This window comes from Crassostrea angulata, chromosome 8 (assembly GCF_025612915.1).
Source record: "Crassostrea angulata isolate pt1a10 chromosome 8, ASM2561291v2, whole genome shotgun sequence".
NCBI classification, from domain to species: Eukaryota; Metazoa; Mollusca; class Bivalvia; order Ostreida; family Ostreidae; genus Magallana; species Magallana angulata.
In genome coordinates, this window is record NC_069118.1 from 35,453,820 (window position 1) to 35,476,452 (window position 22,633).

Consider the following 22,633-nt stretch of genomic DNA (forward strand, 5'->3'; position numbering starts at 1 on the left):
ACTTATAAATACAACTGAGGAAAATTCGAGATTGCACTAGAAAATATGTTTTCCCGAACTTTCTGATGATGTATATGTAGTGTGGGTAAATTTAGAGTTTTTCCGAAAAGATAGAAGTTTTCGTGACCCCTCTGTATTTGTTATCGAAATACATAATACTCGAAAGTTCCCGAAACCTCGATTTTAATCTAAATTTAGCAAGAGAATAAACGTTACGCAAAGACCCCCCCCCCCCCCCCATTCAGAGAGAGAGAGAGAGAGAGAGAGAGAGAGAGAGAACACTTACGTCCCCCCTCTGCATTTGTTATCAAAATACATAGTACTTCATCTAAATTTAGCAAGAAAAAGAAAATAAACACTGAGGAATATATCCCCTCCTTAGAGAGAGAGAGAGAGAGGGAGCATTATGCTAATTTTTGTCCAAAGTCTAAGTTAGGCTATTTTTAGCCGGTGAAATATTCTGTATTCCTTGAGATGTTTCGCGCCGCGATGATTCGGTAGCAGGACGTTTAGGCACCAACATACATTTTTTTCCCAATATTATATATCATTTTAAAAAAATCTATATAGATTCGCATTAATTTCTCTTACTTCTTTTTATTGTCATCAATCTAAAACATGTTTAGGCTATTACCATTTTATTCTAGCTATTTAAAAGGCATTTAATTACATAAGTGTGAATGCCTTGTCAGGTAAAGGGGTCGTACTTATACGAGGTGGTTGTTTGTTTAAGCAGGTATTCATCCCGTTACTTGAAGCAGAGACATACGGTAACGGGTGGTTTCGCTCCGATCACTTGTTCGCGCTGAGAGGTTTCGCGCCGAGTGGTTTCGCCCTTCTCAATATATTATATAAATATTATTAACGATCAAGGATTACCTGTATTTATCGATCTAAGCAAACCCCAAATAATTGCTAACGTTGTGTTTTAGGCCTATACATTTGTGTAGTGAAGGCATTTTAATTTTCTCTTGGAGAAAACGTACCCTATGAAAATAATAAATAATGGTTTTCATGGATATTCTTAAATGAAACAAAATAAAATATATAATGAACATTTGTAGCATTTCTTGCTGTTATTTTTAAATGCATAGTCACGTACTTAAATTATTAAGACAATAATTTGTAACATACACATAACTGCCTGAGCAGTTTAATTAGTCGACAATTAATACACCATAAACGAGACCGTTAAATAAATAGTTTTTATTGCAATCTCATTTGGAGAACTAAATGATGAGTATCTCAAGAAGTCAATATCGCGTTATTTTTTTTTTTTTTTTTACATTTTTTGGAAATTTATCTATAAAACAAAGTTGCTTAATAAAACCAAGTCCACATGGAAACAACTACGAAATGTAACATTGAACAGTCAATTTGCTTCTGACGCCAATGACATGCTGCTCAGGGCCCGGTTTTTCGAAAGGTGGTTAAATTTAACACCGTGTTAAGGATAACGACGTGTTAAATCCTAATCAAGTGATTAGCTAACGCAGTGGTTAAATTCTGTTGATCAAAAGCAATTTAACACATTGGTTAGCTAACACTGTGTTAACTGAGTTAACCACTTGGTAATCACTTGGTTACCCATAATTCATTTCTACTTCCTATATATGAAGAAAAAAGAAGATTTTGCTTACAAATTTCAATAAGTTTGAATTAAGTGAAATATTATTAATATAATTATATGTTGAACATCTATATCATTTCCAGGGTTCCATCCTATATAGTATGCAATTTTCCAAATCTTTTCTTTTCTTGTTGTCTATATATAACACCGTTAAAGTACAATGTAATAGTTTCAAAATAGTTTCAAAATACCATTATAAATTCCTTTCAATGTGTAAATTAATTAGGTACATGTATCATAAAATACAGTTCAAAGGCTCAACCAATTTTCTGATTAATTTATAGGGTGTAACTTACACTAACATTCTATGAAAAGACATTTTGTCTTGGAATAAGAAAGCTTATGCAATTTTGAGAAAAAGTATACCGCATATTGCCAATTTCATTGAGGTTTGAGAAATATATGGTCATTTAAGTGAACCCACCATTTCCACTTTACTCTATTTAACATAGATTCATATGGTTCTTCTTCAGCAAAACATCTTTACTTAATCTTTAAGAGGTCAATTGTTGTTCAACCTCTTTTAATAGGAAACTTTATTCAATACTGCATGTATCTACATGATATTATCATTATAAAAGCACCACATCGCTTAGAAATACCCTTGCATGTATACCCTCCTCCTATGTATTGATTTTCATAAAAAGCAGTGGTTAAATTGAAATCTTTCACCTAATATTATGAAACTAGTGTCAATTCTCACACATATTTGAAAACATGTATCACCGACACTAAAAATTGACCTATTTTGAAAATTGGATGAATTGTAGCATTTTAGAGACAAACATACATGGTGTCTTGCATGTGAGTTCATTTCAAAAGTAGTTATTATAGCAGATGTTATTTTAATTCATGTAAAATGTACATTTTCATATCCTAAATGTAATTTAAATTGAGACAATTGGAAGGAATGGGTGAGTTTTAATTCACCTATGTAAATATATGTGTAAAATTTCACCTTTGGACAGGAAGGAGTTAAAAACTTTTTTTTTACATTTTGTATTCAATGACAACTGCATTTGTCTCCATGTAAACTTGAAGAAAAATATGCCTTTAATAAAAGGGTAATTATATCAGAGGCTTACTAGTATTAATGCATATTTTTATACAAGGACATTATAGACAAAAACATACAAAATAAATGTATTAAATATTTAATCAAACATGGGTAATTAAGGACAACAATTTGTCATTAAAAACACAATATAACATTGATACACCTAAAAGCTTTGAAAAACTGAGTCATCTTTATGTAAATTCTGTGTATACTTAATGTTTATTTATTCGTTATTTCATATTTGGATGAAAATCTCTATTATATCATAAAAGTACAAATATTAATTCATCAACATACTGTTTTATATATGAGAGAGAGAGACAGAGAGAGAGAGAGAGAGTGCAAATGTTTACATTTGCATTGTTTTACATACATTTCCAGTTTATGGTACTTTAAACAATTTCATAATAAAAACATGTTAGACATGTTAATAGCAGAGAGAGAGAGAGAGAGAGAGAGAGAGAGAGAGAGAAATTCAATTTTTTTTTGGCTATTGTGTAATAAATTAGGATGTAGACATTAGATTAAATGTCACAATAATTGTTCTCCTTCTCTTGGTGCATGGTGTTTGAGGCTTAGAGGTTGGTTAATTGTTGTCAGATACTCATCTTTCTCAGTCTCTCCAAGTCCTCTTCAAATAAACAATGCAGGCATGCAGTTATATTCCTGTATCATGCAAATCTGTGAATTAAAAAGGATAAAATGTATACAAAAAGACAACAATTGTGAAATAAAGACAAATATAGTCATAGTTTGGGACTAAACTTCACATTCACCTTAAATTTTTAACAGTTCTGATTAAAAAATTTGTTTAAAATGGACACTTCAGAAAACATGTACTGATTTATGTATACATGTATGTACCCTGTTGTATGCATATGAGTCTAATATGAGTTACATGCATATACATGTAAAGATGATGATTTTGGTTTAGCAAAGCAGTTCGCATCCAGGTGACATTAAACTCTTAATAATTCAGTAATTGAGACTAATCCGGTTTGTCGATTGAGAGTACAGTAAATGTAATAATACTTCCCATGAAATTTTCAGTTAATGTTAATATATTTAGTCTTAAAGCATATAAATGCTCTGTTATAAATTGTTTGTGAAATATCAGGATATTTGAAAAATTGTCACTTCAACTGAAAATACCCAACCTTCAGTGAAAAAAAAAAATGAAATAGAATCACACCTTTTGCAAACAAAAGAACCTCTCAATTTCACTTCTGATCTTGGAATGCATGTTTGATTAAATTTCTCCTTGGCTGCAGTTTGTGGGCCTCATGAGATATGGCTTTGGGAGAATTAGGTACCAAGCACAGCAAGTGTCACCCAGTAGAACATTCCATGTTCTTATTCTTCCAATACTTTAAATAAATAATTTTTAAAATGTATTTAAAATACAAAACAACAGATTTTTTTAAATCATAAAGATATATACTTAAAACATGTCAGAAATGCATTTCTTAGTGTAAAATACATTTGAAATAGATAAACTTCAAAAAATATTTGCATCATGATTGGGATCTGCCCAGTGAAAAGAAATGAATAAGGTCAAATTTAGATATCACTAATTTAATTAAATCAATATACATGTAACTATATGGAGTTTTAAAAATTAAATGCTTCAAAAATTTAAAATGCAGTTATTCTTAAAAAAAGTAATTTAAAAAAGGAAGATATAATATAAAATACATGCACATAAAAATCATAACAATATTGCTCCAATCAGATATAATTTTAGTATCCTTTCATTGCTTGACTGTGCATAACATTTATTTAGACTATAGATGTTTTAGAAATAATTTTGATCCACCACTTGCTATTTGTCAAAAGGGAGATAAATCTTAATATGCAGTAACAACATTGAAAAAAAATATGCTAACATGTTCACTCAATATTTATTTATCAATTAAGGAGCTGATAATTCCTTTCTCATTAATGTTTTAAAAATTCAAGGAAAAAATTGTACAATGTTTTTGTACTTATAGTACCCATTTCACTAATAATTTTGGAAATTTTTGTTAAATGTCTTATGTGACAACAACAATATAATCAATGTGAAGGTCAAATAAAAAAAAAAGTACCTTTTACTGCTGTCAACAATGCAGCCTCCTCAAATGAAGGGATCCTTCAACATAGGGGGTATGAACCATGTGCAAAATCCTACTTCCATAAATATATCACATAGATTACTGCAACTTTTCATGTCAAGCCGGTTGCTTTTCCGTATCTAATATCGTATGTAAGATTTTTTAAACTTAAAAATTTCTGGAAAATGCTTCTTATACCAATTTTTTGAGTTGAAGTGGCAAAATCATTACACTGGCGGCCATATTTAATCACTGTGTTAAATGTTAACCAAGGTACTGGGGGTGGATTAAAGTTAACACAGAGTTAACACATGGTTAAATCCTAACACACTTTCGAAAAACACTTAACCATTTCGTTAACTTTAACACCGAGTTTAACACAGAGTTAACACGGTGTTAGAGTTAACCACCTTTCGAAAAACCAGGCCCAGGTATTTAATTGATTATCACTATAATTAAAATCAGGGGATCTCGCATGGAGAAACTCAAATCGGTAAGGCTACCGATAAATTAATAATTAGAAGAAGTCAGATAACACTTTATGACAGGTCATTATTTTCGTACTAAAATAAAAGTTGCTACAATTATTATAAAGGTATTATTCATAAAATGAATATATTTCTATACATCTATGCATTGAAATATGCATTAAAGTAGCATTTGAAAATTGTTAAATATGTCCAACCCCTTTAAAATTTTAAAAGTATTAAATTCATATATCTATAAAACTCTTACATTTCTGTATATTTATTATGCAAAGTAGTATTTAAAAGTATTAAAAACTGTTAAGTAGTATAATTATGATTTTCATAAAACGTACCCTAGAGATTGGGTACGTTTTCTCCTGGGTACGTTTTCTCTTGGGTACGTTTTCTCCTGATACCATGTAAATATGTCTCTGCTTGAAGTAATTGCATCGAATTACCCCGGTGACTCTGTTGCCGGTGTAAAGCAGAATAAGGATCCCGTAGAATAATGACCGGGGTCAATTTTCGACCTAGAATATATAATGACCCTAGCTGTTGCCTGAAGAATAAGTGTCATTTTCATTAAAACATTTTTGTTATGTAATCCTTTGTGTTTATGGTACATTATATAGCGTAATATATTTGGATATTTAAACCCTGTACATTAAGTTACCTGTAGCTGTATATTACATGTAAGTGAAAAAAACTGTCGATTCTTAACTTAATCGACAGCTTCTCCAACTTATTGTACAGCTACAGGTAACTTAATGTACAGGTTTTAAATGTTGAAAGCAATACACACACATGATCCTCAACAGTTAGGAAAATTTACTTTAATTCAAACATAAACATGAATACCAACATCAGAATTTAAAATATTATTTTACAACAATATGAATTTATCATCTCCGGAGAAAGGCATACATGCACAACAAATATGTTGACCATTCCAATGAATGGTTTTGTAAATGTGACTCCAGAAACAAATTAGAATTTGAATGAGAAAGACATATTTAGTTTAAACAATATTTTATTGATAATTTACAATAGCAGGTACATTATATTTGGCATAAAGTACAATAAGATTGGGAAACAAGCCAAAAGGCTTATACAAATCCCTCTCTTAGATAAGAAAAAATATGAGAGGTGCAAATTACATGTATGTATGATTAAATAAAGAATATGAGAGCTTATATAAAAGAGGAGATAAAGACATCCAATATATGTATCAATCAAGACTAGACATTTTGACATATGCATGAGTTTGAGAGTTGGAACTACAAGTGCATTTATTTTTAAACTAGTGAGCTAATCGACCCACGAACGTATAACTTCATGTTATACTATAAGGAAAACAATACAATTATGTTCAGAACAATTTGAAGTAAAACACCAAAGGAAATACATGTATGAAATACATCCCTGTATAAATATATCCTAGATGCTTTTACATATTTAGAGAATATAATTAAGTAAAAAAAGTGTCGAGGTTACACTAGGTACCCTGAAATCGTTTACTGTCGATGATAAATTTTTGGACCATATAAAAAATGTATTTATTATCATTATCGCTAAGACTGGGAGACCCAAAGAGTAATATGTTTACATTTGTTGGATCTCGAAGTTTGTTAATTGTTTCACTACGTATTACATTATAATTTGGGCATTATAAAAGATAGTGGTCATTACATTACAAAGACATATTTCCAGAGGTAATATGAATTTCACTAGGTGCACTACTATTGGAATCACAGGGATCGCACATTTTAATCTTTTTTTTTCACACTGCCCATCACTTGAGTTTCCCCCTTTTCCATCACTTGAATTTAACCCTTTGCCATCACTTGAATTTCCCTCCTTTCTATCACCTGAATTTCCCTTTTTTCTTTTTTCCATGTCTAAAATGTCACTCAAAATGCTATCTGTATTAACTTTCTGCTGGATCTCTAAATTTTGATTGCGTCAAAGATATACTTTCTCCATCTGATGAAGACATCTTTTCTCATTGAGTTTTACCAAGAGAGTAGTCAAAAATCAGCTTAGATATCATTTAAATATAAACTTACCTGGCACTGTACATTAAGTTCAACAATACACCATTATTTTCACCCTTTTTGTTGTTGTTTTTGAAATGGACAATCAATAGTGTTACGTAATCTTAGCAATCATTCAAGCCAAAACCTTAGACAGTTTATTAAGTTAACAATATAGAAAATGTTTTAAGTAGGATAAAATCCTCAAACTGTCCATTCTGTGAGAGAAAGAACTGTTCTCGGCCCTTCGGGCCTCGAACAGTTCTTTCTCTCACAGAATACACAGTTTTCGGATTTTCTCCTTTACTTAAAATGAGCACACTCTACGTGAAGAAAGTGACCTCTAGAGAATATTTAACCCCCTTATAAATTAGAATTCTTGCTAAATGTAAAAAAAAAAAAAAATAAGTTTCATACAATTTTCTCATTTCTATTGCTGTCAACATAATGTAACAGAAATTATAATTCATAACGTTATTCAAATAAACTTAAAGCGAAAGAGTAATAAGAATATTTCAGAAAAATAATCCTTTCGTTATTATATTTATAATATTGTACCGAGGCATAGTTCTTATTACAACACAACGAGTAATCATTACGAGTGAAAACTACGAAAGACGAATAGGGCCACATAAAAAAATATTTTTATCTCGTAATTACGAGAAAAGATCTCATTATTACGAGAAACAAGTACATGTATTCCTTTTAAAGGAATGATCGGCAATATATTGATAGCTAGAAGCAATCAACATGATCAGTTTGATGTAAAATAATGAAAAAAGTACTGTATTTTTACAAAATTGGAATATTTTGAATCTGCATGTACACCATAATTTCATCATCATAAATTAAACCGTCAACAAATTTAATTTTGAAATAAATTTTGGGAAAGCCGTTAGTAAACTCCTTGTCTAGTTTTATATTTTTAACGTTATTATTAAATGTTAATGTATCTTCTTCTTCAGAATACTGAGTAGGGCTCTTAAAGAGCCTTAACACGTATACGAAGAAAGAGTTGTATTAAAACAATTTAATGCGACTGAAAAACATTGAATGCCATCATAACTTGCTATTGAGGTCGCATTATAATGTAACCTTGTTTATAAATCAAGCTGTCTTCCTAGCTACTATTATGCAACATCAATAGATCGAAGTCAGTTCATGGAGCATCTTCTTATGATTGAGGTCAGTTCATCGAGGTCAACTGCATTAATGAATGAATCTTTCGATCGAAATTCTTACGCGTGAGACAAAATGTGCATTCTTGAATTAACAGGTCGAACCGTATTTTATGTATGTTTGCATCTCTTAAGGTAAATGAATTGAAATAAAACTGAGTAAAATGTTATATAAATACTAAACCAAACTTCAAGTTAGTATAAGAACTACTTATGCAAGCGGAATGTGTGCGCACGTGGAAGCATTTGCCGGATGCCTCATATGGACACAACAGTGATCGGCCGAAGCCGATCACAAAAATCTCGTTATAACGAGAAAAGATCTCGTAATTACGAAAAAAATCTCGTTATTACGAGAAAAATTCTGTATAAAATGGTGCGTTTCTGAAAAGACCTCAAAGATGATTGGTTAAAAATTGACCCTTTCAATCTATGGGCGCTTTCCATTAACGTTGCCTCGACGGCAACGTAATCAAGAAACGGTGATGTAAATGGAGCGTTTGGCAACGTCAAAATGCTCTAGCTAGGACGATTGTAGCTTAAAACTGATACTTATCTTGAAATGGATCTTGAAATTTTGGCTATATGCAGTTTTATTGTATTTCAATGTAATAGGACAAATTGTAGGCTTAGAAATCCCGGTTTTGTAGAACATGATAACCTTGACGCCATCTTGTTTCCTAATCGGCAACGGTTTTTTTTGTCAAATACGACCCATACACCCCATCATTTAAAACAAAGAAATCAATGTACATGTATCGTTATTAATCAATTTCAATCAGATGTACTTGCTGGGTCCATTTTTTGATTATAGTGAAAATGTAGGTTAGTTCTAAACATTACAAAGGATGGGGGATGCATAAAAGTCTAACGCTTTCTATTACTTACTTATTAGGCAATTATCATTTATGTTGCATGCCACAAAACTTGGAAAGGGAAAGATTTTATAGAATAAGCGGTAAATCAGTGGCGGAGTAAAGGAGGTCGCACCCGGCGTCCCCCCCCCCCCCCCCCACAGCCCTAAAAAAATTGTCCAAATAAAGTTAAATCATACTCCTTCTGGCAAAGAAAATGTACAACTTGCGAGTCTTAATTATCTTTTTTTTTTAACTTGGGGGATTTCTCTACATTAGACTGTTTCAATATGAAGAAAACGCGTGTGTTCAATGGTGTAACTCAAAAAACCCAGGAAAAAACATTTTGGTTACGCTGTCCTTGGGTTCAAATATGACCAGTCACCCATATACCCACCTTTAAGTAATTGGTTATACTAACTAGTGTTTTAACGACTCTTCCATTGTTATTATAATATAAGCTGGTATATATAGTTATCTTTTATTAAAACTTCATTAATTTACATTGTCCCATTGAACTTGATTTTTAAACTGATTAATTTACAGTCATTCGAAAGAAAAAAAATAAAAGGATATGTTTCTTGGATTTCTACAAGACAGAGGAATTTGATGACTGTAGGTCTTAAATCTACAAACCTTTAAAAATTGCAAATAATTTTAAAACTTTAAGTATACCGGTAATCACGAGAAAAAAAATATCTTAAACGTCTATTTAAAGACTTCCTTTTTACCCTACAAAATCTCTAGAATCCTGGAGCTTCTGGGGCCGGCTTTGCCCCCTGGGTCACCAACAGGACTTTGCCCTGGACCATCTGGAGGCCACAAAGCGGCCTCTCCATACTCCCTGTCTTATACTGACGCCCCCTCTAACTTCACATTCTGGATCTACCCCTGGAACTAAATATTTTTAAGAGGAGTTGGTGTTGGTGTGTGTGAGTGGGGGGGGGGGGGAATCCTACTTCCTGTGGTTTATCTATACGATTGTTGTTTTTTTTTAATTTTTCATAAAACAGTTACTGTCTGCATGTGGAAAATATTGGCTTATAAATCGCCTTTCCTCTGTAGTGTCCAAAACGCTGTGAAATTTAGAGTAATTTTGAACAAGGTTCATTTCTTTTTATCTCGAAATATCGATAATAAAAACCTACTTGTATTTTGAAAGTTAACAAAAAGCAATCTTACTTGGAAATATAGAAAGTAATCAAGAATCAGCAGTAAGTAATTAAAACGCAGGTTAAAGGGCGTTAGATGTAAACATAAAGATAATATTTCGAATTTTTAAGTTTTGTATTGGCAATATTTTTAAAATTATGACGTACATATTTGGCTTCCTAGGTGACCATACATACTACATGTAGCTGCAGAGATCTAGATGTGTTCTTTGTCTAATATACATTGTAGGCCGCAACTTCTTTTTAATTTTACTGCGGGAAGGTAGAGTATCCATTCCGAACCATCTACCAGTATTTGATTTTTATTTTCCAAATATTAAAGAAATTTTACCATGGAACATCACCTACCTTACGATCTTTATTATTTATTTCGAATTAAAACATCGAGAACATAGACATGTCTAAGTATACGGAAGGTGAAATGCATTGTTTGGTTTAACATTTGATTATAAACGCTCGAATATAAGGATGGTGGGTCCCGGTGACCCCATAGTCTTAAGTATTATATTAGTATCTTTCTACAAATAAAATTTGGTGTAATGACATCAAATTTTATTCTTTAATACACAGTTATGGAAAAACATTAAGTATGATCGACGTATATATTCTGCTTGAGAATTCGGGTAATTTAAAGTTAATTAAAAGCTTGTTTATGTAAAAAAAAAGAAAGAAAAAAGATAACACTTAAATTAATCATAACCTGCATGATCGAAGCTAGAATTTATGAGAGAGAGAGAGAGAGAGAGAGAGAGAGAGAGAGAGAGATTTGAAGGGGATTATTGTTATTCTATGCAATCGATTGAAAATACATGTACTACTTAAAATAGCTTCTTCGCATTTTCATGTGAGAGATTTTTCTCTATATAGCTTAGCTGTGGGAATATTCATCTCTTAAATTGTTTAATTTTATTAGCAAGTAACTATTTAGATAATTCATATAGCTATTCCTTTTTTATCTAAAGTAACCAAATATCTATGTCAAATGCATCAAAATTAACACATGTATTTCGAATTTTAAAGATGAATAGAAAAAGGCTTGCTCAAAAATATCAATGGACGTTACTTAAGATTAAAAATGACACAGTATGTATGTAAAAATTCTAAACACACATGTTCAAGCCTTGACTAAGTGAGAAAAACTTGAACCATCAATAAAACCCCACAAAAAGGGGTACAGCAACTTTAGTACACAGTTTCCTTAAACAAGTTGTTTCTGTTTAACGTGGTCCTCAAATCGGAAATTTCAAAAATATTTCAATTAGTGAATTTTCTTAAACTCTCGTGCACATTCCCAAAAATATTAAAATGAGAAACTTTACGTGTGTCCTTGGCTTTTGGCATATGTTCATTGATGCAATTCCAACACCCACCCCCACCCCACCCCTTCAAGATATTAGATGTTTTTTTTCTCACAAGAATTTTAAAAGGCAAATATAGTACTAAGTATGTTGCAATTAAATTGGAATACCCATATAATTTCCTTAGTGTATATTATATGAGTGTGAAAATACGGATTTCTCAGTATTTTTGTGATTTTCCCAAGTATATGTTTCTATTTTTGAATTAAACTCTTCCCTGTTTTCCCTAATACAGGGACTGCTCACTGAATATCTTAAGAGATATCCACTTGGGGGCAGTGACTTTCCAGTTTTGTATTGGCGTCGTTTCTGACCTTTTCCTGGCATGTAAAATTTCAAAATCGTATAAAAGCCAGGAACACTTAAGATATATCGAACTAAATTCTATGTTGAAATACTCTCTTCATATCCGTGTAAATTCTTACTTCTTTCTTTTATATTCATATCGTTCCTTACAACATAATTATACTTAATCATCACATGCATGAATCACTATCTGAGTCTCATGAGAGAGAGAGAGAGAGAGAGATATTGAGATTTGACATGAACACAATTTGTTGATAATTTTACCAATTACACTGGATTTATCGTCTCTGTTGCTCAAAAATTCATAAGTTATAGATGCAGACACATCTCCATGCTTGCAGATGGAGAAGGTAATATGTACATGTAAATAATGTGTTATATTTTGTTGATAAATAATTAATCTGAATACATGTACAGTTTGCCTACATGCCAGGACTATTTACATGAATTACCGTTCTCTGTCTTTCTTCAGAGACGTAAAATTTCATCGATCGCCTTTTTGGAGCATACTCCAAATTGTACTCAGCGGAGAACGTACTCAAAAACTTTTATAACCTCGGTTTTTAAAGTCGTACTCAGTGGAGCACATACTCGGAGTACGGAGTATGAGTACGAGTATGAAAAAAGTTTTATAACCTCGGGGCCTGATCGTGTAACCTATAAAACTCAGGGATAAACACATGTAAGATTTGACTCAGTTCCTTCGCATGATGCACAATTTGTAGCTTTATTGCTTTCATCAGTTAATTAAACCTTCAACTTTGCACACTTTCAATCCGTAGTTTCTGCATTTGTATCTTCAGGCTCGGCAATAGCACGTCTGACATAATACAAATTGACAAATGATAAGTCTACAAGTTTTTCGAATTTTGACATGACCTTATATGGCAATACGGGGAAACGACATGCCGTAATCGCCGGAATGGATCAAAAATAATATTCAGCTTAACTGTTGCATTAAGCTTTTAATGAACGACACTTCATGCATATAAAATCGTCGCTGTTGTGACGAATGCGCTAATTTCTGTAATACAATTCTCATGGCATTATACGATAAGGGTTAAAAAGAAATGCCTAATATCTTATTTTTTAAAAATAATTTGACGTAATTTAAAATGGAATGTATTAATAAGTTAATGCATACTCTTTTCTAGAAATGAGACGGATCAAGAAATTTCCTAAGGGGTTAAATATATTTTGAGCGGCATGAGGTTCGGAGACCGCCGTGAGGTCCCATGTAACTCCATTGCTTCTGAATTCTAAGAATTTTTGGAGAGAATTTTTAACCTGGTTTTTCGATTTTGGAAATAGTAAAATTGGCGGGCGGGCGAGTGGCTGCCAAAAAGGTACCCGTATTGTACCGATAACCCCTCGTACAGTTTTCGAAATAGGAAATTGTTCTTTTGCATATCAATTATAAATATATCAGAGGTATGCAAATTGCTAGGATTTTTATTTCTGATAATTTATACCGAGCGCAGCGAGAGGCGGGCGAAGCCCGCCTCGCGAAGCGAGGATTAATGGTAACACGTATATATAAGAAAATCAGTGAAAAATGAATGTTGAATCAGGGGTACTAAGGCCAAAAAAAATTTCTTCCAGCCCTGGGCGCCGCCATATTGGCAGCCATTTTGTTTTTAAAAAGTTAGTTCGATCATTGATTGACCGGTACTTTTCGATGTTTATTGCCCCTAAACTCGCTTTAATAAGTTCCAGTGTTTCAATAGAAGTGAATCTGAATTAAAAGAAATAAAAAGGAAACCAGATAAGTTTTAATAGTGCTTCAATCAAGAAACACGACTTGTTCTATGTATGTCTTATCAAATTATCAGATGGAAAATAAAAACATTAACGTCAAGGAACTGATCTTTTAGATACTGAACAAAGTATGCAATTTTATTACAGCGGCATTCATATGAATTAAATTGATGAACAATAAACAAGAAATAAAAAAAAATTCGGAATCACGTAACTGTCTTCGGCTTTTTCCGAAGACAAAACTTGAACGTTTTACGTCTGAAATATGACGTCATAATGTAGACTGAGCACGCGACGTTTAGTTTAATTTTTACGAATGATTTGAGTAGGCAACCATGCAGGCGGATCTTACTGTGTGCGTTTGCAATAGATTTTATTTTACAAAAATCAAACTGCACTGTGTTAAATCTGCGCTCGGTCCAACGGTCACACCGTTTACATATTAAGAAAATATATCAGCTGTTGAACTTAGTCATTTTTTGGCAAAAACATTGCATATAGAGTACCCCATTTCTTTGGATAGGTAGTATTCAGGATTGGATTATGGATTATGAATACTGTTCACACAAAAGAAAACCCGGTTTGCTGTCACATTGACAGCTTTTCTCTTGTTATTTTTCTGATTTAGTTAGAATAAACGACCTGCAAAGATTTGGTATTTTTTTGCGGAAAAATGTATGTAACTATACATGTATTTATATTTTTTTAAAATATCAAAATGATTTTGTTGTGCAAGTGAAAGATAAATAATAAAACAATCTATACTCTGTCCCGAGTTTTTGCTTCCATCACTTTTCGTTTGATATTTCGATAATCATAAATACCTTTGAGCTCAAACTACGTTCATCCACTATATGAAAAATGTCCAGATTATCTGTTTTGAAACGCCCCCTCTACCGCTTCAGATTTCAATACACATCCCAAAATAGAAAGTTTACGTGGATTTTGCATTGCATCAGCCATTAATAAGCCCGGATGATAACGTTGGAAAATTGCGCGAGGTGTCCCGAATTCTTCCGAATGGAGAGAAGATGTAAACATTTCCCGTTATAAATCTCCGTATGAAATTTGTTTTCGTTCCTGTAAACTTTTATAAGTGAAAAGGGATAATTTGTCAATAAAAATATCTTTGATATTTTCCATTTCACCGATTTCAACTGTACTTCTTTCACAGTTATGTGTAGTTTTATTTAAAATCAACAAAAAGTTGTGGAAGTAAAAACTCGGCACAGAGTATAGAACTGTTATAAAAAATGATTTCTGAAAGTAAGGAACGGGGTGGGTTGGATGAATTTGATCGTATATGAACTGGTAGTGTTTAAATCATGAACTACATGTATTATAAAATATATACTGTAAAGACGATAATTTCACAAATTTAAGTACATATAGTTGCTTTATGGTAAACAGTACATGTTCACAAGTGGCTGTAAAGCTGTATAATAATAGCTCTCCGGAAATTTTTTATCAACCAATTTCACAAAGTGAGTCTGTATTGAACCGACATTCAGAACGTCATGCTCATATCCCGTAATAATTGCTTGAAATTTAAAAAAAAAATGCCAATTTTCACAAGCTTGATATGCTTTTTTCCCTATACATAGCCGATAATGCAAAATGAAACATTTTTAAAAATAATTTATACACATTTTAATTTCACGACAGTGAAAATTATCTTTGGAATTTTTATTTATTTATTTTAAAGGGGGTGTCGTTTCTCATGTCTCATATTAATCAAAATCTCAATGTCTTTAAATTCTTTGTTTTTCTTATCGATAACTTTCCAACAAATAATACTTTCTAAGAAAAGTTGTTATCCAGAGATAATATGATTATAGACCTATCTGATATATTTTTTTTATATTTATTCCGTCCCTATTCCGGCGATTACGGCATTCTCAATATTACAAACGTATATTACGGAACAATTATGTTTTGTGCGAAAAAAAAGTGTGGGGGGGGGGGGGGGCTTAACCCTCTATTCTGCTATGTGCCTAATGGTTAGGTCTAACTTAGCAAAAAAGTGGGGGGGGGGGGGGCTAGCCCCGCCCAAGCCCTTCCCCCCGGTTCCGACTCCTATGACCTTAGGTAACTATATATGATTTGTGCAAAAAATGAAAAGATAATGTGTGAAATATGAGACCATCTCATTCCAGATGTTTGTACGGAAATGTGGCAGTCAGTGCTGTTTGTAGATTTCAAATAAATTCAAAAATGTAATTTCATTTTCTTTATGGGGTTTCTAATTAAGGTACTTCACTACACCGAGACTTATACTTTTAAAGACACCACGTCACAAGATGGCGATTTAAATGTTTTGTTAAACTGTTTGTATCAATCGATTCAGATGTATATCGTCATAGCTCAGTTGTTAAAGTATCAGGCTTGTGAACCGCAGGTCATGAGTTCGAATCCAGCTGGGGCTTTTGTTTATGTTTACTGAATGAAATTTTTGAAAATATCATTTTTTAACTAAAATTGCACATTTTTTCGCCTATTAGACATATATACTTTTTATCCATCATGCTTTCTATCATAATCAAGTAATTTTCTGCTGATATGAGAAACTTTTTCAAGGTGTAGTGAGGCACCTTAAATGCTCTAGAAATCGTTCTGCTTTGTTTTTATATTAGATACGTATGAAGATTCGGTTTATGCTGTCAGAAGAATAACAGTACTATTTAAGACACTTTTTAAAAATCAGGATGCTGACCAATGGACCTTGTGTGCTCATTTATGCAATGTGTCTCACTGACGTAAGCATTGGTGCTGCCCCCTCTTAGATGCTTAGAGATAACCCAGTAGGGAGGTAATGATCTTTTCTCGCTCTGCCCCCTCCTTCCCCCACTTTATAAAGCGATCAAAATATTTGAGAGCATATAGGAACATTTCCTCCCTTAAATACTTACTAGTTGTTTAATTAAAAAAAAAAATATTATAATATTTATTGTTCAATATTACACCAGTTGGTGGAATGAACTATATGGTTAGAAAATTTTATTTAAAAAAAATTCTATAGATATGAAGAATAAAATTGTGCCACAATGCGCTCAATTCCTCAAATTTATTTAATTGGTTTTCCCCACACCATGCCTTCCGTGGGGGTAATCTGGAAAGGGGGAACACAATAAAGCCACCTTTCCGTTGGGAAAAAAACTATTGTATAATAGTTTTTTTTCGGGAGAAAAACGACTATTTAGCCATATTTCCGGGAGGGGAGGGGGCGTGGGGGCATGGCTTGGGGGAAATGCACCGAACAACGCTGGAACAAAAATCAAGCACGGGTAATTTTTGTTCGGGCTCGAAGTTAAAATAATATCGTCTCGGAGTCTGATCGGAATCGGATTGGTAATGCCTTGGACATCATCGTAATGTATCAACCATTAGGATGACACTTTACTATTCATGTGAGTAAAACTTGCTCAAGTCCACATATCATGAATTTCGGAAAGGTTTCTGAATATGCGTGAGATGCTCTTCTGTTCATCAGTCTCAGATCTCGGAGTTAATAATACAACCCCTCTCGGTACATAAAGCAGCCATTGATAATATTGATAAGTTATACTTTTATTAATGGAGACTATAATGTAACCATTGTATATACATATATCTTTATATGTGGTTATAGACTGAGGTTTATCTACATGTATCCATTTACATTCCTTTGGGTACATGTATGTTAACTTGTATAGTAAAATCGATGATGCTGATGAATCAGGTCAAAGCAAAATGATAAAAATATTGATCAGAGTAAATTGGGGGTATTTCTTGACAGGTTTTATCACTATAATTTAATGAACTACATCAGTGTTCGCCAAGGTCCTCAGATCTTTACAGGACATTTGGTCCGGCACAATCAAATTATTTACAGGACAGGTTACATTTTTACCAGACCCAATTTAACTTAAATTAAATAAGATTGTTTATTTAAAAAACACACAGAAAAGGTGTCAAAGTTATTTATTTGAATTATTTCATATTCCTCTTAAAAATTCAAATGAAATATTCCAATTCATCACAAAAGCTATTTCTTCTGTTCTAGACAATTTCAGAATTAACAAGCTAAAAGTTTACAATCTCCCATTCATATGATAAAAATAATAATATTTAAATAATATGTTTTACGGTGTGACCGTTGGGGCGAGCGCAGAAGGAACCACACATCTGTCATCATTGTCATGCGCGGATCCAGAAAATTTTTCCAGGGGGGGTCCGAAGGATAATTGTGTTTGCCAGGGGGGGTCCGAGGCATATTTTCGCGATAATTTTACTATGTAAATTTAATAAATTTTCATTTTCCAGGGGGGGTCGGGACCCCCCCGACCCCCCCTCTAGACCCTGCGCATGATTGTTAAATGCAACCCGTGGACTTGCCCTAACCAAAAAACTTTGGCTTTGTCTCGAAAACTTTTACCACCGCAAGGAACCCGAAATTATCAAACTTTTATTCCAATGGCCCCTTCCTAGTCTTATACACTTAAACAAACTACCACTGAGCATTAATAAAATGTTAAACAGACTTACATTGTATTAAAATATTTTGATAAACACAACGCCGGTTTTTTTTTTTTATGTAGATACAATTATGTTTTATCTTTTCTTTACCTTTTAATAATGATCATTAAAATCAGTAAAAATAAATTTTGTTTGTTATATCTCATTTTGTTCCTTGTTGTAACCCGTGTTTTAATTATTTTCCTCAGTGACATTAATTTTGTTTTAAATCTTTTTAATTTTTGTACGCTATATAAGCGTTGTAGACACGTGCCCTCTTTTTTAGTGTGTGATATCCAATATTATTTGACCACATATGCAACTATATAACAAATACATGTACCGGTAGATATTTTAACAGTTTAATTCTTTTCATTTATCTATTCATTACAAAATGACGTGGCTGCACGTAGATCTAATAATGATTAGACTTTTCCTTCTTAATAATTTTTTGTCACCTACCTAACGTATGCATATATGATTGGATCAATATGACAATAAATTTAGCATGGAACTTGCATGTGTATTTACTAAGCAAAAAAAAAATCATCAAAACAAAACTAATCATCCAAAGAGTCACCGTTAACACTGATCATACTGAGTACTTCCTACATGATCCAGTACATATGCTTGATCCACCTCTAAATGTATCGCGGGAAATTAAAGCGCGAGATCTTTGTGACGTCATAGTTAACATTCTTTTGCGCTCGACAGTTTTCGTAAATTGTCGGACAAATTCGGAGAAGGAAATGACGTCATATGTCAGCAAAAGTTCAGTTTTTTTACGTAAGCTTATGTGTTGTTTACTGTAATGTTTTTAGAAGGAATTTTTTTATTGTTAAATGAAAATGATGTATGCGATGTAGAGGTAAGAATTTTCCGTAGAAACACTTTCTGTTCCACCATGTTGCTATGCACCGCAAAGGATCACTGGGATAGTAGAACGTTTTCACGTGGCCTCATAAAGTTTTCTTTGAACAATGTGCAGATTTCAACTCGAATTTCCTCCGTTCGTACACGTTGTCTATGGAGCTCGCTATGCGAGCGGCGCTTCGCGCCGCCTCGCTGCGCTCGCTATAATATATTAATATATAATAATATTTAAAGATAAAATATTCTGCTTGGTTTTATGTCAGTGAATTGCATACAACCTCATACTTCACAGCTTCAATTAAAAAAAATTATAATCATTGTGCATATAACAATAAATAAAATTCTTTGAAGAACTGCCCATATATCTATTCCACTTTGGTATGACTTTGAGATGTGCAGAAATATTTTTGGGAGGCAAATAGGTCGTCTGTAAGTCAAATGAGTCAAGAAAACTGTCATCATTTGCAGTACTCTGAAATTATTGCAACCGACTGCATTACAAATATTATTTCAGATTTTTGGCTTAAAATTTTAAAGTTTTGACCATATATTTTATTCTGCTAATAACTGAAGACGTTTAGCATGTTTAACAAGTTCAACCATGAACGGTTTAATTAATTAGTCCCATTCTCAGATAACGATCTCGCACCTTTAATGTGAAGATGGTTGACTTCCAGACAGACACTTATCGTTTAGCAATTGACCGCTGCAGTGATAGCACTCTTCCAACTGTTACATAACAATTGATTGTTTGCAGCCATAAATAACATGGGGCTCATCTATGGTCAGAGCTTTGTGCACTGAAGAGACGTAAAATTTCCTGTTGCACGTGGTGATTGAATTATCAATAACAGACTGACCGAATAAACAAGGGTATAAAGAGGAACACATTAAAGAGAAAATTTTACACTTAAGGAGTCACCAAAAATTAATTTTCACCACATTTGGATTTCTTTTCGCCAAATTTGAAAAATAGAACTCAAAACCTTTTTCGGACATTTGGTCATGGATTTATAGGTATTTTATCGGACCTCGTAAAATTTTATCGGATTTATCCGAGGTCCGACGAACCTTGGCACACACTGTACATACTTGTATTGCATAGATCAGGTTGGGACAATCGCCCAAATGGGATATAATATCCCAGTTGAGGTATAATACCCTAAATAAGGTAATATATGATTTATGGTGTGATGGTATGGAGGTTATAATAATAGAGCTAGGATTTTTTTTAATTGGGCCCTTTCATCATCTCTGGCTTGTCATCTCATGTATTGTTTGTTTTGTTTCAAACACTTAAAGGGGCATGGTCATGATTTGGGTAACATTTTAATTTCTGTTTTTATTATTTACAATGCTTCAGGAATCCATCAAATGAAATTTTAAAGGGTACCTGCAGCCAAGCAGATGTGAAATATATGTCAAAGAGTTTAATTACTAAAATTTAATGCAAAAAACCGCATCGAAATCGATGCAAAAATAACGGAGTTATGCCGCTTCAAAGTAGCTATTTTTACCTGCTTTGGGAAATCTAATCAAGAGAAAACAGAATTAGGCGATAACGAGGCTTCAGCGGAAGTGACGTCACGAGGTCAACAGGAGGGAAATATCTTTATAAACCTATACAAATTAAATTCAATTTTTCAGCCAAAATGATTAATATAGGTCTGATGTTTTGACGTATCTAGTTTGTAGATTTAGAAATTTGTATCCGTAATTATTTTATTGCAGTCAGATTTATTTTTAAAGGATTTTAAAATTTGCTATTCTCGGCGCCCTTTTACTGATGAATACGACATCTTAAAACGCTTGCATGGGCAAATTTATGTTCATTATTCATTCTTTGATTACATAATATCCTTTCACACACGAGTGATCCGAGACAATGACACAGGTAAACAGGTAAACTAACTGAGCCACTGCTCCAGAAACACGTGTATCTGGGGTATGTATACACATGGTACACGAGTCTGGTGAACAAAGAGAGGGTTTCACACCTCTAGACTGGTAAATTGATTTGTGTATAATTAGCTACTCAATTGTTAAACAATAAAAAAGAAAAATAAATTAGACTGTGTGAATCAAGCATTCGTAAGCTAACACATGTATATATAGTCCGTCAGTCAATGATTAAAGACTATCAAATAGTATAACTAATGTTCGAAGTAAATGAATTTATTGTTACTTATCTAATCACTGAAATTATGACTAAATTTACAATTCAGCAATTTAAACCTTTTTTATGTGATCAAGTAATTATTTGGGAAGTAAACGTTGGTCCTAATAAATTAATCAAGTGCAACTTTCTTTCGAGCGCTATGGTCAGCAATTTAATTAACGCTTTAACTCCACATTACTTAAATTGTTATACTGACAGCGAATCATTATGAAATCTGAATAAACTTGAACATTTTGACAAAGGATGTAAATAAATGTAAAATGAAATTCCATTATCGTATTTTTAAAAGAATACGAGACAGACTTAATCATGCAGCCATCTTGGACTTTTACCTTGATCCGTTTATAATCCCGTGTTTGTTTGTTAAAGAATGCATACTATTTTGATTGTTATTAGTCCTATATTCTTATTATTGAATAATCGGGCAAAATCATTTGTAATTTTCTGCCTTATACGAGGAATAGACCCTGCGTTACCTTTTACGAAATATATATTATCAATATTATTAATCAGTTAATAATGTCACGGAAAAATCATTCGAAAGAATGACAATATTAACAAAATATGTTTCTTAAAACAAAAGTTTGATTAATTGCCATTTTGCTACTGTACATATGCTGTGCAGTTATATGCAAAATGTGTTACACATTTGACTAAATTCATGAAGCAAACAATTTTCCGAATTCGGCATTTTTGTTCGATAAAAAATGGGCCTTTATTAAATAATAGTCAATAGTCTTAATTTCTAAAAAAGAAGAATACTAATGAATTGATCCAAAATAGTATTTCATCATATCCAATGTGTACCGAGTCTTACAAATTATGCTGGCTTTCCACAAATGTGGTTAATTAGGTCAAAGTGGCGGATAACAATTTTTTTTTAATTCGTCTTATATTTCTGAAATGGACATAAAGCCTGGGACAAACAATGAATATTCAGTCCAGCTAAGTTTTTAATCATAACTTAGGCTTGGATAGTCAGGAGTGATATGCCATTTTCAAGAAAATGTCGTAAATTATTTTTTAAAAAAATGGCGATTCATAACGATGGACATCCAGATTTTATAATTTTTCCCTTAAGTTTCTTAAATGGTGAAAAAGCAAGAAACAAACAATTATAATTTTTAAAATGAATTTTCAAATTATAAAAAAGACATGCAAAGTCTGAGGAATCATGCTTT

At 32.5% G+C, this 22,633-nt stretch overlaps 1 protein-coding gene across 1 annotated transcript in view; it reads left to right on the top strand.

Moving 5' to 3' along the window:
- Positions 1-17,228: 17,228 nt before the first annotated feature.
- Positions 17,229-22,633, top strand: part of LOC128158169 (plexin-B-like) — a 342,553-nt gene continuing 337,148 nt past the window's right edge. Inside the window, exon 1 of the mRNA XM_052820921.1 lies at positions 17,229-17,313. The gene's annotated coding sequence lies outside the window, so the exon portion shown is untranslated. The remainder of the gene's footprint in view (positions 17,314-22,633) is intronic.